Below are 20,157 nucleotides of genomic sequence, written 5' to 3'. Positions count from 1 at the left end.
GTACCAGCACCAGCAGTGCTTTACCATGTGGGTGCCACAGACAGGTCATCCTTCCTGCACTGCTAACCAGGGAAATAATCACCAGCTTTCAGTTACATTTTGGAATTTACTATGGATATAAAATGTCTGAAAGTCCTTGTTACTTCACCCACCTTCTAAATCATAATCCTGGGTCCTGAGCTCTAAAATTCCATAAATGTGCAGAAGGTTTAATGAACAGACATGGAGCAGTCGGGAGCTGAGCCTGATCCTTTATTCTAGGGTTAATGGTTCTAGCAGGCATCTCTTAGCAAACTGTGGGAGCGGTACAGACTCTCCATCCATGTGGTTGTGGCTGTGAGGGCGGAATAACATTACCGAACATATGGACTGGAGTGTCAAAATGGTTTGTGCAAGGAGGGGGGTACATACTTGTTTTGGGCTGCAAGTGATCATAGGATATTACATGTTATAGCTCTGAACTTGTTATTGAGGACTGTGAAGAAATTGATGTAAAGAAAAGCTGACAACTTCTAATAAGTTACTTCGAGGTGACTTCAGGTGCGGCCTGATGTATAAGTGACACTGACCAGCCGTGGCCACTTCTAGGCAATCTGGGAGGGCTGAGAAGACACGTGGAGGGAGCTTTATCAGTGCTTCTACTCTAGTTTTCTGACACTGAAACAGTCACAAATTCTTGTGCACTGCAAGAATTAGTGATTATTATCCCAACTATGCCATCTCCGTGCTATCTGGGCATGAAGGGGCATGGCCGCTGGAGGAGTGGACACAGGGCATTCCTAGGGGGTTGTGGCCCCCCGTGTTGTCAGATTCAGACAAACATTCTGTGTGTGCTTGCCAGAATGACAAGACCGAACACTTAGCAATGGAAATGAAATGCTAGTTTAAAAACCTTGCATTGCATAGGGTGGGTAGTTGTTGCGAATAGAGCCCTCTCCATGCAAGGAGCTGTCTAGGGAGACTGTAATTGCAGCTGGAACCACTGCCTAGGAGGGTAAGAGTTAATATATCTATTGCCTCTAACCAATGATATGCTATGTTCTTTCCTGGAAAGCAAGATGGAAGCTAGTTGGACAGGGGCTGCCACCTGACTAGGAGAGTACCCTAGTGGGTGGGAGCACAGGGTCCAGTCTTAGTGCAGACTCCCAGAGAGTCTTCAGTGTAGATTGAGTCTGTCAGCAGAGTGTGCTGCAGAAGTCAGTGTTCCACACCGGGAAGTAGAGCTGTCTCAGTCCTGCTGCCTGACACCTTGGGAAGTCAGGAGACTAAGCCCCAGAGCAGAGTTCCACCATCTGGAGTCGGCTCCATCTTTGCCAGCCCAGCCTGATGCTATTAACCAAGCTGTGAGCATATATTCTTGCAGACCTGCTCTCCGACCAGCTTTCCACCTGCTGAATTTGCTGCTGATGTTAGGCAGTTGCCCGCTGTTGAAGTTTCAATAAACAACTTTGAGTGAATTTGCACAACGTGCCCCTGTGTGATGCCTGGATCAGGGTGTTCACCATTAACAACTTCCCATCCTTCATTACCCAGGAATCCCTATATACACTCCCAGGGTTGCACCAGAAAGAAACTTATTCCATCAGCCTCTCCCTCCATTTTTTTGCTTTAATTACCTGCTGGAAACCTGCCAGGCTGTAGACTAATACCAAGCACCGTGACCATAGGCCACATCAGCCAGTTACTCCGGCATTCTGCCTCCAGCCAATGAAAAAAAGGCTAGGCCCCGGTGGGGGATGTTGCACTAGTTAAGTTTGAGTTAAGTTCCTGCTGCTCAGCGTTACACTCACATTGCAGTTATGTTGCAGCTCCTGAGTAAAATGTGTGAAAAACCGTTTCTGCGTTTTTGGTTAGTTTTTGCTAGGAGTCATTAGTGTTTTTTGCATTTGTCACACACTTTTTTGTGTTTTCAATGCATTTTTAATGTGTTTTTCATGCGCAGACAACACATATGAAAAAGACTCATCAAAACCCATTGATTAGGGAGGTTCTGCACATCAAAAACATGCACAGAACATGTATGTGAAAAACCCTAGTGTTAAAAGGGCTTCAGATCTGGATGCATTGTAGTATAGGGCTCAGGGCTTATATTTTACAGCTGTAGAACAATCCAAAGCAAAAGAATTCTTCCTTCGACATCTCTTTTTTGTACAATTTCCACCGCTGTCTTCTATGTTAAGCAAGACATGTGAAGTTATTCAGTGAAACTTTCCTTGGACTTTCCGTGACCTTCTTCCTGCAGGATCTAATCCATTCATAACTGACTGCTCTTTATTTGTTGTTGTAAATGAATAGAAAATGAGCAAATGTTATTACTAGAATTATTTATTATGTACTATGAATAAAATATCCGTCGTCGCCATGTTGCTGCCGCACTGATAATAAGACCACAGTGCAGTACATCTATTCTGGAGAAGAATGAGGGGAGCATCTCTCATGCTCCGAGTCTTGGACAATGGATGGATCCTCTTCTTGTGTATATAAAACATTCTACTGAGAATCGCTAATTGATGAAGTAATTGTGACTTATAAGAGCACTTAACCTAATAGAGTCAAGGCCAGCCAGCTACTCCTGGGCCATAATAACTCCCATTGTCTATAACTAGTATTCCTTAGAATTTTTAATTATTAACATATTTACACCAGAAAAAATTTTTCACTTGTTTTTTTCATTTTTGTTCAAAACTCTATCATTTTTATTTTTATTTATTTGGTTCAAAATGTCATGGTTTAGTATGGGGTCAGACTAGTGTGGGTTCACATGACTCCCACATACAGTTAGAAGGTGAGCATGTTGGATGGGTTACACCTGCTCGGAAGTAATGTTACCCTAATATTTCGTTTTTTAGGCAGTTTTAGGGTACACACTGCCCGCTTATTGAAAAGGTTGCAAGATTTACTCCACTGTTAAGTCCACATCCTTTGCACAAGCTTCAGAAACCAACCGCTGTTTCTACAAATGTGAATATGATAAATCCCATACACAATGCTACTGTAATACTCTGCAGATTTACTGATACGCATGTAATAAGCAACATGGCAAGGTATCCTAGGGCTGTGAATAGATGCACCCAAGATGCAGTTGTGTTTCAACTGAAACATGACAATTTATCATAACAAACTTAATATTTAGTGAATGTTTTACATTAACAGTAGCTGAAGGTGACAAAACCAAAATTAAAAAAAAACACTCAGTTTGTTATGAATAGAGATGAGCGAACACTAAAATGCTCGGGTACTCGTTATTCGAGACGAACTTTTCCCGATGCTCGAGTGCTCGTCTCGAATAACGAACCCCATTGAAGTCAATGGGAGACTCGAGCATTTTTCAAGGGGACCAAGGCTCTGCACAGGGAAGCTTGGCCAAACACCTGGGAACCTCAGAAAAGGATGGAAACACCACGGAAATGGACAGGAAACAGCAGGGGCAGCATGCATGGATGCCTCTGAGGCTGCCTAATCGCACCATTATGCCAAAATTATGGGCAACAGCATGGCCATGACAGAGTGACAGAATGAAGCTAGATAGCATCTAAAACATCCAATAATTGACCCTGACACTATAGGGGACGGCATGCAGAGGCAGCGGCAGCAGCGGCAGGCTAGAGAGTGGCATGGCGACATACCCTAAATGGACTCAGGCTTCAAACCAATGGGTGGCAGAGAGGAACCAAAGGAGGTGAGCAAGAAGCGCTCAAATAATATCGCTACATGATAAAAGTTTGCCAGTATATTTTGTGGATTACACAGCAGGGTGGCGACAAAGTTAACATGGAAGCCATGAAAACAACCCCAAATTCTGCCTGACACAGCTCGTTTGATAAGGGGACCATGTATGCTTACAGTTCATGCCAGTCGCTGCACTTGCTGCCAGTCTCCTTTCGAATAGTTTAAAATAATAATAACCCTCATCCATAAAGCTCTGTATAATGCTGCACCCCCCTACCTCTCCTCTCTTATCTCAGTCTATCGCCCAACCCGTGCTCTTAGATCCGCCAGTGATCTTAGATTAACCTCTACCCTAGTGCGGACCTCCCACTCGCGTCTCCAAGACTTCTCTAGAGCTGCACCAATTCTATGGAATGCTCTGCCCCGGACTATCAGACTAATACCTAACCTCCAAAGTTTCAAACGTGCTCTTAAAACCCATTTCTTTAGGCAAGCCTATAACACTCATTAACTGCATGAAGTTTTAACTCTTCTACTAACCCGTCCTGTGTCGTCCTCCCATCTGTTATCCAGCAACCAACAGGCACCAGACTTCTCTGCAGTCCCATTCACCCTGGACCTGGTATATAAGATGACGGCTGAGTGTTTCAAGCGACAGCAATTCTATTTATTATATTTTTTTCTATTCCCTAAGAAGAATGGCTTGACCATTAAATATTCTTTTACCTCGTGTTACCCCATCATCTTCATAAACCGTAAGCTCTGGCGAGCAGGGACCTCACTCCTGTTGTTCCATACAAATGTTGTGCTCTGTTACATTACATTTGTATTTGTTTCCTATGATTTGTAAAGCGCTGCAGAATATGATGACGCTATATAAATAAAGATTATTATTATTATGGAGGCAGTGAACTAGTAGTAGATTAAAGGTGCTGCAACTATGTTAGTTGGATCTTGTGATGGAGCTGGCGCTCTGCAGCCAGGCGAGCTTTCGCCAATCCAAGCCCCTGTTTCTAGGCTACTCCCCAAACAGCACTTCTAAGAACCTTTTGTATAAGATCAAGTGTAGTAGCGTTCTTATAAGTTTAGGATATGCCGGGTGAGGGGAATGTAAACAGATGCGCAAGAAGCGCTGAAATAATATCCCTAAATGGTAAAAGTTTGCCAGTATATTTTGTGGATTACACAGCAGGGTGGCGACAAAGTTAACAACTTTGATGTGGAATGCCCTGTAATAGCTCTTGGGCGGTGTGCCTTTTATCGCCTAGGCTCAGCAGTTTCAGCACCGCCTGCTGTCGCTTAGCGACGGCACTGCTGCTGTGCCTAGAGCTACCGACTGATGGCGCCATGCCCACGGATGGTAATTCGGAGGAGGAGGAGGTGGAGGAGGGGTGGGAGGAGGTATAGTAGGCCTTTGAGACCTGGACCGAGGTAGGCCCCGCAATTCTCTGCGTCGCCAGTATATGAGCAGCCCCAGGGTCAGACTCGGTCCCAGCCTGCACCAAGTTAAGTGTAGTAGCGTTCTTATAAGTTTGGGATATGGCGGGTGAGGGGAATGTAAACAGATGCGCAAGAAGCGCATGATGCGCATGGAGCTGGCGCTCCGCTGCCAGGCGAGCTTTCGCCAATCCAAGCCCCTGTCTCTAGGCTACTCCCCAAACAGCACTTCTAAGAACCTTTTGTATAAGATCAAGTGTAGTAGCGTTCTTATAAGTTTAGGATATGCCGGGTGAGGGGAATGTAAACAGATGCGCAAGAAGCGCTGAAATAATATCTCTAAATGGTAAAAGTTTGCCAGTATATTTTGTGGATAACACAGCAGGGTGGCGACAAAGTTAACAACTTTGATGTGGAATCCATGAAAACAACCCAAATTTCTGCCTGACACACCTCGTTTGATAAAGGGACGATGTATGGAGGCAGCTATATGGACGACTTTTGGAGGTAGCAATGGAGACAACGTGTGGAGGCTGCTATGGAGACAATTTAATTTGGATAGTGCCTGTATGTGGCAGTCCCAAACATTTTTCAAACCAGAGGAGCAGGTAGGTGGCCCTCCAGTAAAATGGAATAGATTGAGTGCCTGTATGTGGCAGTCCCAAAAATGTTTCAAACCAGAGGAGCAGGTAGGTGGCCCTCCAGTAAAATGGAATAGATTGAGTGCCTGTATGTGGCAGTCCCAAAAATTCTTCAAACCAGAGGAGCAGGTAGGTGGCCCTCCAGTAAAATGGAATAGATTGAGTGCCTGTATGTGGCAGTCCCAAAAATGTTTCAAACCAGAGGAGCAGGTAGGTGGCCCTCCAGTAAAATGGAATAGATTGAGTGCCTGTATGTGGCAGTCCCAAAAATGTTTCAAACCAGAGGAGCAGGTAGGTGGCCCTCCAGTAAAATGGAATAGATTGAGTGCCTGTATGTGGCAGTCCCAAAAATTCTTCAAACCAGAGGAGCAGGTAGGTGGCCCTCCAGTAAAATGGAATAGATTGAGTGCCTGTATGTGGCAGTCCCAAAAATTGTTCAAACCAGAGGAGCAGGTAGGTGGCCCTGCAGTAAAATGGAATAGATTGAGTGCCTGTATGTGGCAGTCCCAAAAATGTTTCAAACCAGAGGAGCAGGTAGGTGGCCCTCCAGTAAAATGGAATAGATTGAGTGCCTGTATGTGGCAGTCCCAAAAATTGTTCAAACCAGAGGAGCAGGTAGGTGGCCCTGCAGTAAAATGGAATAGATTGAGTGCCTGTATGTGGCAGTCCCAAAAATGTTTCAAACCAGAGGAGCAGGTAGGTGGCCCTCCAGTAAAATGGAATAGATTGAGTGCCTGTATGTGGCAGTCCCAAAAATTGTTCAAACCAGAGGAGCAGGTAGGTGGCCCTGCAGTAAAATGGAATAGATTGAGTGCCTGTATGTGGCAGTCCCAAAAATGTTTCAAACCAGAGGAGCAGGTAGGTGGCTCTCCAGTAAAATGGAATAGATTGAGTGCCTGTATGTGGCAGTCCCAAAAATTGTTCAAACCAGAGGAGCAGGTAGGTGGCCCTGCAGTAAAATGGAATAGATTGAGTGCCTGTATGTGGCAGTCCCAAAAATGTTTCAAACCAGAGGAGCAGGTAGGTGGCCCTCCAGTAAAATGGAATAGATTGAGTGCCTGTATGTGGCAGTCCCAAAAATTTTTTAAAACAGAGGACCGGGTAGGTGGCCCTCCAGAAAAATGGAATAGATTGAGTGCCTGTATGTGGCACTCACAAAAATTGTTTCAAACAGAGGACCGGGTAGGTGGCCCTCCAGAAAAATTAAATGCATGAAGTACTATAGCAAGAGCCAGTGGGCCCTGTCAAAAAATAGCCATTTTCCTCTGCTTTACTGTACAAAGAGGAGGAGAAGGAGGAAAATGAGGAGGAGGAGGAGGAGTGGATCAATTATTCAGGTTGAGCTTCCTTCACCTGGTGGAGATTGGAAATTCTGAGAAATCCAGCCTTTATTCATTTTAATAAGCGTCAGCCTGTCAGCGCTGTCAGTCGACAGGCGTGTACGCTTATCGGTGATGATGCCACCAGCTGCACTGAAAACTCGCTCGGACAAGACGCTAGCGGGAGGGCAGGCAAGAACCTCCAAGGCGTACAGCGCCAGTTCGTGCCACATGTCCAGCTTTGAAACCCAGTAGTTGTAGGGAGCTGTGTGATCATTTAGGACGATGGTATGGTCAGCTACGTACTCCCTCACCATCTTTCTGTAAAGATCAGCCCTACTCTGCCGAGACTGGGGACAGGTGACAGTGTCTTGCTGGGGTGACATAAAGCTGGCAAAAGCCTTGTAAAGCGTACCCTTGCCAGTGCTGGACAAGCTGCCTGCTCGCCTACTCTCCCTCGCTACTTGTCCCGCAGAACTACGCACTCTGCCGCTAGCGCTGTCAGAAGGGAAATACTGTTTCAGCTTGTGCACCAGGGCCTGCTGGTATTCATGCATTCTCACACTCCTTTCCTCTGCAGGGATGAGAGTGGAAAGATTTTGCTTGTACCGTGGGTCCAGGAGAGTGAACACCCAGTAATCGGTGCTGGAATCAAATATATAGAACGCTACTGTAGGCTTCAAGAAGCTGTTTGTATTCTCCTTTGGCTATTTTCTAGCCAAGTATCAAAGGAAGCACACTACTATGCCAGATGAGATGACACTGAGTTATTGCCTAATAGAAATCCAACCCCTACTGAATTTTCCCACTTCGGCCTTTGCTATGGATATGTGCGCCACTAAGCGCAGAACACAGCGGTCGCAAGTCTCACTACAAATTGCTCAGAATTGGCAAGTACATGCACTGCAGAAACTACAGCCACCAGCAGATCAACCAGAAATCAAATATATAGAACGCTACTGTAGGCTTCAAGAAGCTGTTTGTATTCTCCTATGGCTATTTTCTAGCCAAGTATCAAAGGAAGCACACTACTATGCCAGATGAGATGACACTGAGTTATTGCCTAATAGAAATCCAACCCCTACTGAATTTTCCCACTTCGGCCTTTGCTATGGATATGTGCGCCACTAAGCGCAGAACACAGCGGTCGCAAGTCTCACTACAAATTGCTCAGAATTGGCAAGTACATGCACTGCAGAAACTACAGCCACCAGCAGATCAACCAGAAATCAAATATATAGAACGCTACTGTAGGCTTCAAGAAGCTGTTTGTATTCTCCTATGGCTATTTTCTAGCCAAGTATCAAAGGAAGCACACTACTATGCCAGATGAGATGACACTGAGTTATTGCCTAGTAGAAATCCAACCCCTACTGAATTTTCCCACTTCGGCCTTTGCTATGGATATGTGCGCCACTAAGCGCAGAACACAGCGGTCGCAAGTCTCACTACAAATTGCTCAGAATTGGCAAGTACATGCACTGCAGAAACTACAGCCACCAGCAGATCAACCAGAAATCAAATATATAGAACGCTACTGTAGGCTTCAAGAAGCTGTTTGTATTCTCCTATGGCTATTTTCTAGCCAAGTATCAAAGGAAGCACACTACTATGCCAGATGAGATGACACTGAGTTAGTGCCTAATAGAAATCCAACCCCTACAGAATTTTCCCACTTCGGTCTTTGCTATGGATATGTGTGCCACTAAGAGCTAAACACAACGGTAGCAAGTCCCCCTGCTAATTCCTCACAAAATGGTAATAGATGCAAATTAAAATAAAAAAAGTAGAACGTTATTGTAGCCCTAAGAAGGGCTGTTGGGTTCTTTGAGAATCACTCCTGCCTAACAGTAAGCTAATAGAACACCCTAACGCTTTCCCTGACCAGCAGCAGCTCTCTCCCTAGCGGCATCCAGAGACAGAATGATCCGAGCAGCGCGGCCAGCGGCTAGTCTATCCCAGGGTCACCTGATCTGGCCAGCCAACCACTGCTATCGACGTGTAAGGGTACCACGTCATGCTGGGTGGAGTGCAGAGTCTCCTGGCTTGTGATTGGCTCTGTTTCTGGCCGCCAAAAAGCAAAACGGCGGGAGCTGCCATTTTCTCGAGCGGGCGAAGTATTCGTCCGAGTAACGAGCAGTTTCGAGTACCCTAATGCTCGACCGAGCATCAAGCTCGGACGAGCATGTTCGCTCATCTCTAGTTATGAACTATAAGAAAATTTTAAAGTCAACTCTTGTCTGCATCATGTGCGGACCATTTATTTATAACCTAAGGGCAAATTCACACTGGCATGTCCATTGTGTTTTGCTTCCATTTTGCATCAGTCTTTTGTCTGCTTTGTCTGCTCCGTTTTCTTCCAGTGCTTAGTTTTCTTTTTATGTCCGCAAAAAACCCAGAAGGTTTCACATTGATTAGTAAACATAACACCAGCATCATCAGTGAAAGAAAACAGATCTGTCATGATTTTTTTTTTTGCAGACCAATAGACTTCTACCGCCTACCGTGGTCCGCAAACATAAAAAAATAGGACAAGTTCTAAATTTCTTTTCTCTCACAACTAATCAATGGCTCATTAAGACTTCCGTGAAATTCATGGAATCACGGATGAGAAAATAAGCACCAGTGTTCAGCCTAGGGCTGTGTTCCCCCATTCAGTTTTTCAGATGCAGTTTTTAATGTCCAAACCAGGAGTTAAGTGAAATATATATGCTCTTACTAGAGATGAGCGGGCACTAAAATGCTCGGGTGCTCATTATTCGAGACGAACTTTTCCAGATGCTCGAGTGCTCGTCTCTAATAACGAGCCCCATTGAAGTCAATAGGAGACCCGAGCATTTTTTTAATAAAACAGAACATTAAAAGAACAGTGCAAAAAAAAAAATATTCCAGATGTTTGCAGATGTTTTACTTGTAAGAACACATTGAAATAACACTATTCTTCACTTTGCACGCGTGTCTCCCGCTAAGTTAGGAGATGTGCACAAACATCTGGAATGTGAAGAATAGTGTTCTTTCAATGTGTTCTGCACTTAAATGGTCCTGTGTTCACTGTTTTTAATGTTTAAATTCTATTCTTCACTTTGCAGATGTGCGCGCGTATCTCCGAACCTATTGGAAGACACGCGCTAACATCTGCAATGTGAAAAATAGAATTTAAACATTAAAAACAGTGATCACAGGACCATTTAACTGCAGAACACATTGAAAGAACACTATTCTTCACATTCCAGATGTTCCGAGCATCTCCGAACACCTGCAAAGTGAAGAATAGTATTAGTTCAATGTGTTCTTACAAGTAAAACATGTGGAAACATGTCTAAGCTTTTTTTTACAATAAAAATACTTTTATTCAATTTATTTTATTAATTTACTGCTCGATCTTGAGCCGGCGAGATACTCTTCCGAGTAACGAGCCGGTCCGAGTATACTTGCTCGGACGAGTATACTTGCTCATCTCTAGTTCTTACCCATTATCATCTGCAAAAACTGATGTGGGAACACACCCTGAGCTGTGTCAGAGAGAGACCACGTACATAAGATGAAGTGATCGAGGGGTGAGGATTAGCTGCACTAGAATTTGGTAATCAACACCAGTATGCCACATATGACTGAGAGAGTAATAGAGTCTTGACTAGTTATGGTCATTGCGTTCTTGCCATGTGGCAGGGATTCAGAGAAAAAGAGAGAGACAACAATATGATAGGTTTAGGCCCTACACTCGCAAGTGTATAAACACGTGCTGCCCGGATCGAACGGCCCAAATGCTGCAAACCGGAACTGAAGTGACATGCTGAGTTCAGTTCTGGTTTAAAGCGTTCGGCCCGTGCCATCCGGGCAGCAAGAGTGTAGAACAACCCTTAGTAATTTCTAAAGTCTTGAACCAACTGAGGAGGTTGCGAGAGGCAAGAGCCAGCACTGATTTACAAATATCAATTAATTATCACATTACTTCACATAGTTTGTGACCCTGCTCCTGGACCTCATAACAACCTTGTCCATTCTTTGACCTTTTGTTTCAAGTTAGCCCTCCATTAGGTAATATGGTACCTCAACATGCTGGCAATGTCAAATGACTAGCATTGTGCGGTTTGATTACAGTGCCACTTGTATCTCCACAGACAAAGACTTGATCATTCGGTCTACTTTTTTGATTATTTCTTTTCTAGATATAGCATATTATACAGATCCTGGATCTTCAATTATAGACATTGTTTTATACAACAATTTTAAAGATTTGGCTCCATTCTAATTCTTCCAGTTTCCTACATGGTCCTTCCTTCGCCATTTGGTTCCTTTTCAGTACTTTCTAATTAACATTATGTTTTCTCGTCATAATCTCTCTATCTATATGGTAGATTTCTGAACTGTCCCATTTGGCCTGTGTACTTTTTATTCATAAGATCGCCATAAAAGTCTATGAGCTTTAATATGTGTTTGAGCTGATTAAATGAAGCTTTTCAGAAATACTCGTTTTTTGTAGCTCCCCAGCAAAACATCTTATTATAACACAAGTCAAACGTTAGAACCTAATGATCATTATTGCCTCTGTGCCCCTGGCCCTCACCTGTACAACGCATCTAATAGTCATTTCATTAATGCCTGCCGCCATTAGTTTTACTTCCCATTCCAACATTTGAGTAAAATCGTTTTCTCATTATGATAAAAATTTGCAGGCCTGGCCGGAACAGCGGGTTTCGGATCCCTGCTCTCTATCTGGATGGTTAAATGACCCCAGATGAGAGCTCAGCCAAGATTTCCTGTCTTTTCCATTTGCATTAATAAGTCATTTTCTGAAAATTGTTTTATTCTCTGAGACTTATAACTAATCAGAAAGCTTTTGTATCCAAGTCTATCTACCCATAAGTGACTATATATCGCTTTTCTTTCTACAGCTTGCAAATGTAGATATCACATAAGATTTAAGCTCATTTGAGCAGCATAGAGTAGTTCAGAAAAGTAATGAGCTGTTATTTTGGGAGTTTAGAGACAGAGGCATCAATTGTAGTGCAGAGTCCCTTTTTTTAGGCACACTGGGATGTTGGTTTGTGGCGCAAAGGGTTATTGAACTGGCGCACAACTGAAAAGGTTCTTAACTGTCTCCACTTTAATGAAAGTCAAATAGAACTTGGTATATCAGCTTTTAGCTCATCAATTTGTGTACCAAAAATGTCATTGATAATGAATTTATCTTCATATATGCTAAATACAATGGAATATCGATACATCACCAATCTTCATTTTAGTAAGAAGTCGCAGTCCATTGCTTATAATCACTCTGCACTCCCGGCATCACTGAGACCACGAACGTTCAAGCTGTGCTGTGTCTTGTAAGATTTTTTCGTGTTTGAATAATTGACCAAAAAATGTGAGGAACATAGAAATGCAAGAAAAGTGGTGGAATTACCAAGCTGCACCCAAATTGAGTGACCAAAAATAAAAAAAAGAAGTGTCGGAAAGACCAATAAGGCACAAGCAAGGGAAAAAACAAATAAACCTGCCAAAAAAGTGGTGAAAAGTCAATAATGAATGCCCTCCAGAGACTTACTTAACAAGACTCCAATCGGAACAAAGTATTTTAGAAGACTAGTAGGCTAAACGCCTAAGTGGTTGTAGAAGGAACTATCAGGCTTGGACCTTCAAGTAGATGTCATTTTTGAGGTATGATCCATAGTTCCTTATATATGGTTTGTGGCATAGCCATTTATTTTAGTTCTATTACTAATTATATAAAATATCACCCATAACCCAGGCACTGTACCCCCACATGAAATAATGTCTGTTCAATAGTATCACCCATATTAGGATAATATTAATAATAGGTAATATTTACCTCCTTCAGGTCTCCTTTTCTACTTTGTGCTGTCAGTGTTTTGTAACACCAGGCATGGTGACATCACTACGTTGTGCAAATGTGTCACCAAACTGTGGTGGCAGTTCTACCACCTACCACCTAAAAGCACCCTGAATGTGTGACTGTCCAAGATGATTGGGAGGTATGATACCTTACTCTAGCCTACCAGTGCCTCTCACTACAGTGGTCAGATAACATGATAGTGGCCAAATGACAGTACAGTAAATTTTCTATAATTTCTAAGAACAAAAAATATGTTTATATAAGGCAAGGAAGTGGTTTCTCCTAAAACATTGTGCAATCTACCTATGTTAAAATGTAAGCCATCCCATGCAGTTTTCATTTTTGAAGTTTGATGTCAGGATACATTTAGAATAAAGCAGGGATTTTTCATTTATCCAGCCTGTTAGCCAACTCTGTCTTTACTTAAAGGAGAATCACCTGCTCATTAAACTCTATTCCTCATATTACACATCTGCACGGAGCTCAGGGCCCCATCGGCACCAGGATGCATCATTAATTTACGTGGAAAGCAATTGACTCGTGTTTAACTTTACGACTTTTCATTTATATCGCTAATGATCTTGAAAGTCTAAAGCTGCACGGCCTTTCCTGAATCTACCTAATTAAATGTCCAGAGACAAGCTCTATTTCCAGGGATTAGACCAATGACAAGAGATATGAGATCCCATCATACGTGGCCCCTCGCTGAGCAAAGACTAATAGATTACTGATCGGGATACAAAAAGCGCACCTGTTGTTACTTTATAGATTAGAACGCAAATCACTGTACAGGGTGGAATATCTGCAGAGACTACTGCATGGAAGAACACATGTAATTGAAATCATTGAATTTATATTTCTAGAATTAGTAACAACGTAGTTGGTAGTAAGAAGAAAACATTACAATATATCAGTTTCTGCTGCTTGACATCCTCCAAACTTTTTCATTTTAAAGAAAACCTACCACCATGATTCTACCTACAGAATAAAGGTAGAATGGGTTGTAGGTGCATGTATGGGACATGAGGATAGCCCTTTTTAGAGCTAATCCTCACGTCCCCGCTATCTTTTTAAAATGTTTCTTTCCCTAATATGTACATTTTTTAAAATGGCTACTGGGCGTGGAGTAGCCGGACATGAGGCTACATGCCGCGGCTACTCCATGCCCCAGTAGCCTCTTTGCTCCTCCTACCCTTAGATCTTCATGCCCTCGTCCGAGAAGGGCACAGTAGCTCCGGCCTCAGAGCTGTGGCTGCGTAGCCCCGGGCCTGCTTTCTGCGCATGAGCGCCGGCTTCTCATAAGAGGGTGCACAGCTAGGAGTTGCACTTCGAAGATCTCAGGGTGGGAGGAGCAAAGAGGCTACTGAGGCGTGGAGTAGCAGCGATGTGTAAAAAGGGCTATCCTCATGTCCCATACATGCACATATCACCCGTTGTATCTTTATAGGTAGCATCGTGGTGGTAGGTTCCCTTTAACTGGTTAAGGACTGGGCCCTTTTTTCATTTCCGTTTTTCACTCCCCACCTTCAAAAATCTATAACTTTTTTATTTTTCCATTTAAAGAGCTGTGTGCTGGCTTGTTTTCTACGTTAGAAATTGCACTGCATAGTGATGGTATTGAATATTCCATGCCATGTACTGGGAAGAAAAAAATTCCAAATGCAGTGAGAATGGTGAAAAAACGCATTTGCACCGTTTTCTTGTAGGCTTGGATTTTACGTCTTTCACTGTGCGCCCCAAATGACATGTCTAATTTATTCTTTGGGTCGGTACAATCATAGGGATATACAATTTGTATAGGTTTTATAATGTTTTCATATATTTACAAAAATTAAAACCTCCTGTACAAAGTTTTTTTTCATTTTGCCATCTTCTGGCGCTAATAACTTTTTTATACTTGTACGGAGCTGTGGGTAATGTCATTTTTTGAGACATTTGATAATGTTTTCAATTATATCATTTTTAGGACTCTACAACCTTTTGATAATTTTTTATAGATTTTTTAAAATGGCAAAAAAGTGACATCTTCGACTTTGGGCACTATTTTCCATTACGGAGTTAAGTGCAGTGAAAAACCTTATTATATTTTGATAGATCAGGTATTTTGGGATGCGTCGATACCTAATATGTTTATGATTTTTACTGTTTATTTAAATTTATATCAGTTCTAGGGAAAGGGGGGTGATTTGAATTTTTAGTTTTTTTCATTATAATTTTTTTTTAAACTTTTTTGAAATTTTTACTATTTTTCAGACCCCCTAAGGTACTTTAACCCTAGATTGTCTGATCGATCCTATCATATACTGGCAGTGTATGGGGATTTTCCTCCTCATTCATTACAATGTGCTGATAGCAAATTGTAATGAAGCGGTTAAAATGAGACAGTTTTTGATGATCCCCGGCAAGATGCCGGTGTCCATGCGGCAGCGATCGCTGGGAAAACACCCGCGATCGGTGCTAGGTGTTAACAGTAAGCCTTTGCTGCAATATGCAGAAAAGACTTACCGGCTATGGAGAGGCCTCAGCCTGTGAGCCCTCTCCATGCACTGGGACCCGCTGCCTGCCATGAATACATGGTGGGCGGCCGTGAACCGGTTAAAGGGGCTGTTCAGGAAAAAGTATTGCTCATGCTGGATGCAACCAGCCCCACACTGATCAGCAGTCAAGTAAAATATTAATTTAGGGCACGAACCAGAAGCAATTGGGTTTCATTGAAATTAAGTTGGAACCACAGCGGTAGATGTAACTGTGAGCTACAACAGGAACACAGAGCCAACTGCTTCTGACTCCATGGGGGAGACTCATCATACGTTGGCGCTTGAACGTATAAAAGGGCATAAAAAGGATGATCATTTCCATGCATGGCTGATCGCTTTCTGGCATAGAATCTCTGATAAATATATCCCTTATCCCTATGTTTACATGGCGCCAGACAGTAGATCAGTATGAGTGCGGGGTATCAATTTCCCCATGATCAACTGATGATCACCCATCCTTAATCACAACATTTTAATTTCTAAGTAAACCTACTACATGTAAACATGATGTTTAGGCTTTAGGAAATATAGTGAAACAGGAATTTTTCATGACTTTTAGGGACACTAAGCCATCCACAAGACCCTATGGATCAATGGTTTAGTGTCCCATATTGCCTTCTATCCCCCTTTTTCAGAGCAACAATAGATACACTTATATTTACATGGGTCTGGAGCTCTCAGCACCTAAGAATTTGTTAATTGAAGCCAAACTAGTACAGTAATTCAACAGTCCATAAGGAATTGTGAGTGGTTGAGTGCCCCAAATCACCCATACAAGTTTCCTTTAAAGTGCAGCTGTGATAACTTAATCAATAGGTTAATCAATAACAAATCAATATGTTTTGGGATGTAGGAAAACTTTGTCTATTACTTTAATTATGTATGTCCTGCAGTTTTTTGCTATTCTCAGATTAGCATGTCCCTGCATTAGTTGTCTCACCTGGCTGTGCTTCTTATTTCTCTAAAGCTGTCTTTTGATTACACAAGAAATTCTACAGGTTCTAACTTACTGCTCCTTCCTGCTCAATCTGGAGAGAGGAAGAGGGGATGTGATGCTCTTTGTATGTACCTAGAAGTAGAGTTGTGTCTCCTGCAAAGAATAGTGAGGTAGAAAGGTGCCGCCGTTCCATTTCAGTCCCTAAATCCCAGTCTGTGACTGGACACTATCTACACAGCAAGGAAGCTGTTAGCCCTTAGTGGCCATGCAGCACAGTGACACTTCATGTAACTGTTTCACTGCTGGTTTCCATTACTTATTCCAAACTCCATGTTGTTCCATGTGATCTAAGGTGCCAGACTAAGTACTATATAGTCTTGTATGTACACAGTGACCGAGATTTATTGAGGTCCTTGTACCAGTTTCCTGTCTGATTTTGCAAATTCTTTTTAGTGCAAACTGCTTGCACATGTATTTATCTGAGACACATTTGTGTTGTGCTGGACAAATTTGCATCGCAGCTGCACTTTACAGCACAGAAATGGTTATTCCCTTGCTCTTGTTATTCTTGACTCTGGCGCCCTCTGCACACTACACAGGCATACTGCACATAGGGCAGTTTGCACTGTTTTTGATAAATGTAGTCCACTATGCTGAGCTCAGTGATTTACTTGTTGGAATCTCACTGGATTTGGTACTAAGTTACATTATGAAAGAAGAAAAGCCATCATGGGGACTTTGGGTAGCTTAGAAATACCCAAGCCTTAGGGCAAAGACAGTAGGATAAAGTATTATCAGCACAGAAGAATAACATAACTCTGGAAAGAAAAAGGTGAGCAGCACAATCCTGCTTTAAGTAAAATGAGTGATATCTTTTAATCAAAAAAGAAAGAAACCATTCCATGAAGATTTATATGAATTTATTTGCACATGCACCGAGCTGATACCATGTTTATACAGGTCATGATAATCTCCCACTTTAAACAATCACATCTTCTGAACTGTAGAAATAAAATTCTGGTCTCAAATTAAAGAGGAAAATTCTAGGTGAAACAGAACCAGTGATATCCACTATATAATTTGCAATAAAAAATGTTATTTTTAAATACAGATCTTGATTAGTGACTGTAACCTTAACAGTGGCTACCTAGAAACATGAAGATACTACCATTTGAAGTGAACCATGTCTCATATGTCATGAAAAAAAAAACTAATTAAAAAGTGTTATGATATGTAAAGCAGTTTCAAAGATGTCGTCATTTAAGATGATTTCGGCAATTTGCAGAAATGCAAAAATTGACCTGGGCATTCGGGTACCAATAACCCTTGGTCACAAAGGGGTTAAATACTTTATAATGTATTGACTAGTGATGAGCGAGTATACTCGTCCGAGCTTGATGCTCGGTCGAGTATTAGCATACTCGGACCGGCTCGTTGCTCGGACGAGTATTTGCCCTGCTCGATAACGAGCATTTAATTAAAAAAAAAGAAGTGAAGAACAGTAAAAAAATACAATTAAAACATTTAATTTAATCGTTTAATTGAAGAAAACAGTGAAAGAACACAGTGCAGAATAGATTGCAGATGTTCGGGAACATCTGCGATCTGTTCCGGAGACACGCGTGCAGAACGGTGTTCTCCGCAATAGTATTTGAAGAACAATATGTGTGAAGAACACATTACAGATGTTTGGCAACATCTGCAAGTTGTTCTCTACACATATTGTTCTTCAAATACTATTGCGGAGAACACCGTTCTGCACGCGTGTCTCCGGAGCAGATCGCAGATGTCCCGGAGACACGCGTGCAGAACGGTCTTCTCCACAATAGTATTTGAAGAACAATATGTGTGAATAACAACTTGCAGATGTTGCCAAACATCTGCAAGTTGTTCTTCACACATATTGTTCTTCAAATACTATTGCGGAGAACACCGTTCTGCGCGCGTGTCTCCGGAACAGATCGCAGATGTTCCCGAACATCTGCAATCTGTTCTGCACTGTGTTATTTCACTGTGCTCGTTTAGTTTGTAATTTTACTGAAAAATGCTCGGGTCTCCCATTGATTTCAATGGGGCTCGTTACTCGAAACGAGCACTCGAGCATCTGGAAATGTTCGGCTCGAGTAACGAGCACCCGAGCATTTTAGTGCTCGCTCATCTCTAGTATTGACAATTATACATTTAAACTTTATAACGTATTGAAAATTGTGGACAATTGTGACAACATCTTTCAGTGGCTACACCATTTGAAAAAGTCAGCCCACTTCTTTTATGACTAATATCTACTGTGGGGAATAATATAAGCAATGGCTACTGTGGGAGGCAACATAATTAATATCTTCTGTTATTTGTAAATTGGCTACTGTGGGGAGCAATGTGACTTGGCTACTGTGGGTGCACAGTTGCAGTGTGGTATAGTATACAGTATAGTGAGGGAATATATATAGAGAGGACAAGGGGAGTGAATGAGCTAGGAATAAGAGGACTTCAGAATGGGGAAGGAAGGGAAAAGGAGGAGGAGTCAGGGGGTCTGGGAGATGGCAGGAGGATAGGAAGGTCACAAGGATATGTTAGAAAATCTGTTCCGAAGCTTCACTAAGGCTACATTCACACTACCGTATGGGGGACGTATATACGGCCGTTATACGTCCCCCATAGACGGCAATGGGCACACGGAGCCCTACGGGAGCGGTACGGTGCAGCACATGGTATGGGCGGGCAACGGCAGTGTGAATGTAGCCTAAGACCTTTGGGGCATAAGCTTTTGAATATATACATCCAGTATGATTATCTTGTTTTAACAATTATAATTTACAGAAGTCGGAATTTGTTTGACTTTTATTGCTTTTCCAGCGTAAAATTAGAACATTTAGAAACTCTTTTAGGAATTCTTGTTTGTATTTCACTGCTGCTTGTTAACTCTTTGTTGTAATGTTTGTTTTTCTCCCAATGTCCTGGAGGCCAAAACTGCATTCCAATAAAGGGGGAAAGTGATCCCATATTGGATGTTGGTATAATATATGTTTTGAAATGGGTTTTGGTAAGAATCTTATCTGAATTAGAAGACAACAGAGATTGCGGACTAGATAGAAGTGAAGGATAGACCTGACCATATAGTGGTCTACTTACTTCCACAGTGTTTTTTGCTTTGTTATGCAGAAGTTGGTACCTTTTTAGGCACATTTGAAAAAATATGGAAAACCCAATTAAAGTTTTTCCTCTCACAGTATGCATATTTGTTAATATTTGTGAAGATATTAATTCTCTCCTGCCAAAATTTAAGCCGTGGGACTGAGACTTGGTCTACACACCTTTTGACACTTGTTGCATTCATTAATAATAATGAGTCAGTGGAGGGAAGTTTAGGAATTGAAGTGATGCGCCTGCTCCTTCTGGCATCATTGCAATGAAAAAAAAGAGAAAAAATAACTAGAGATTTTTAATTTCTAGAACTTGGTAACTAATTCTCCAGTTGTAATGAACTCCCAACGTCATTGCCTCCATTCGTCCTCTTTTCTCTTGTTTCCATGGCTACCTGGTGTGTTTTGCGGCTGGCATTTTTGCATCTGTTCTACATATTTTGTTGTTGATGGCGACACTAATAAAGGAGATGACTGATTCAACCTTTGGAAGAACATTTATTGGGAATTAATAGTGTCTAAGTAATGGAACATTCTCTGCACAAAGAGAAGATGAAGGCAGCGATTTCAGAGATCGCCAGATGTAATAAGCAGCCGCTTCGTCCCGGGATTATTGTTAT

The sequence above is a fragment of the Engystomops pustulosus genome, chromosome 7 (assembly GCF_040894005.1).
Source record: "Engystomops pustulosus chromosome 7, aEngPut4.maternal, whole genome shotgun sequence".
NCBI lineage: Eukaryota > Metazoa > Chordata > Amphibia > Anura > Leptodactylidae > Engystomops > Engystomops pustulosus.
Note: the sequence above shows the minus strand (reverse complement) of the source record.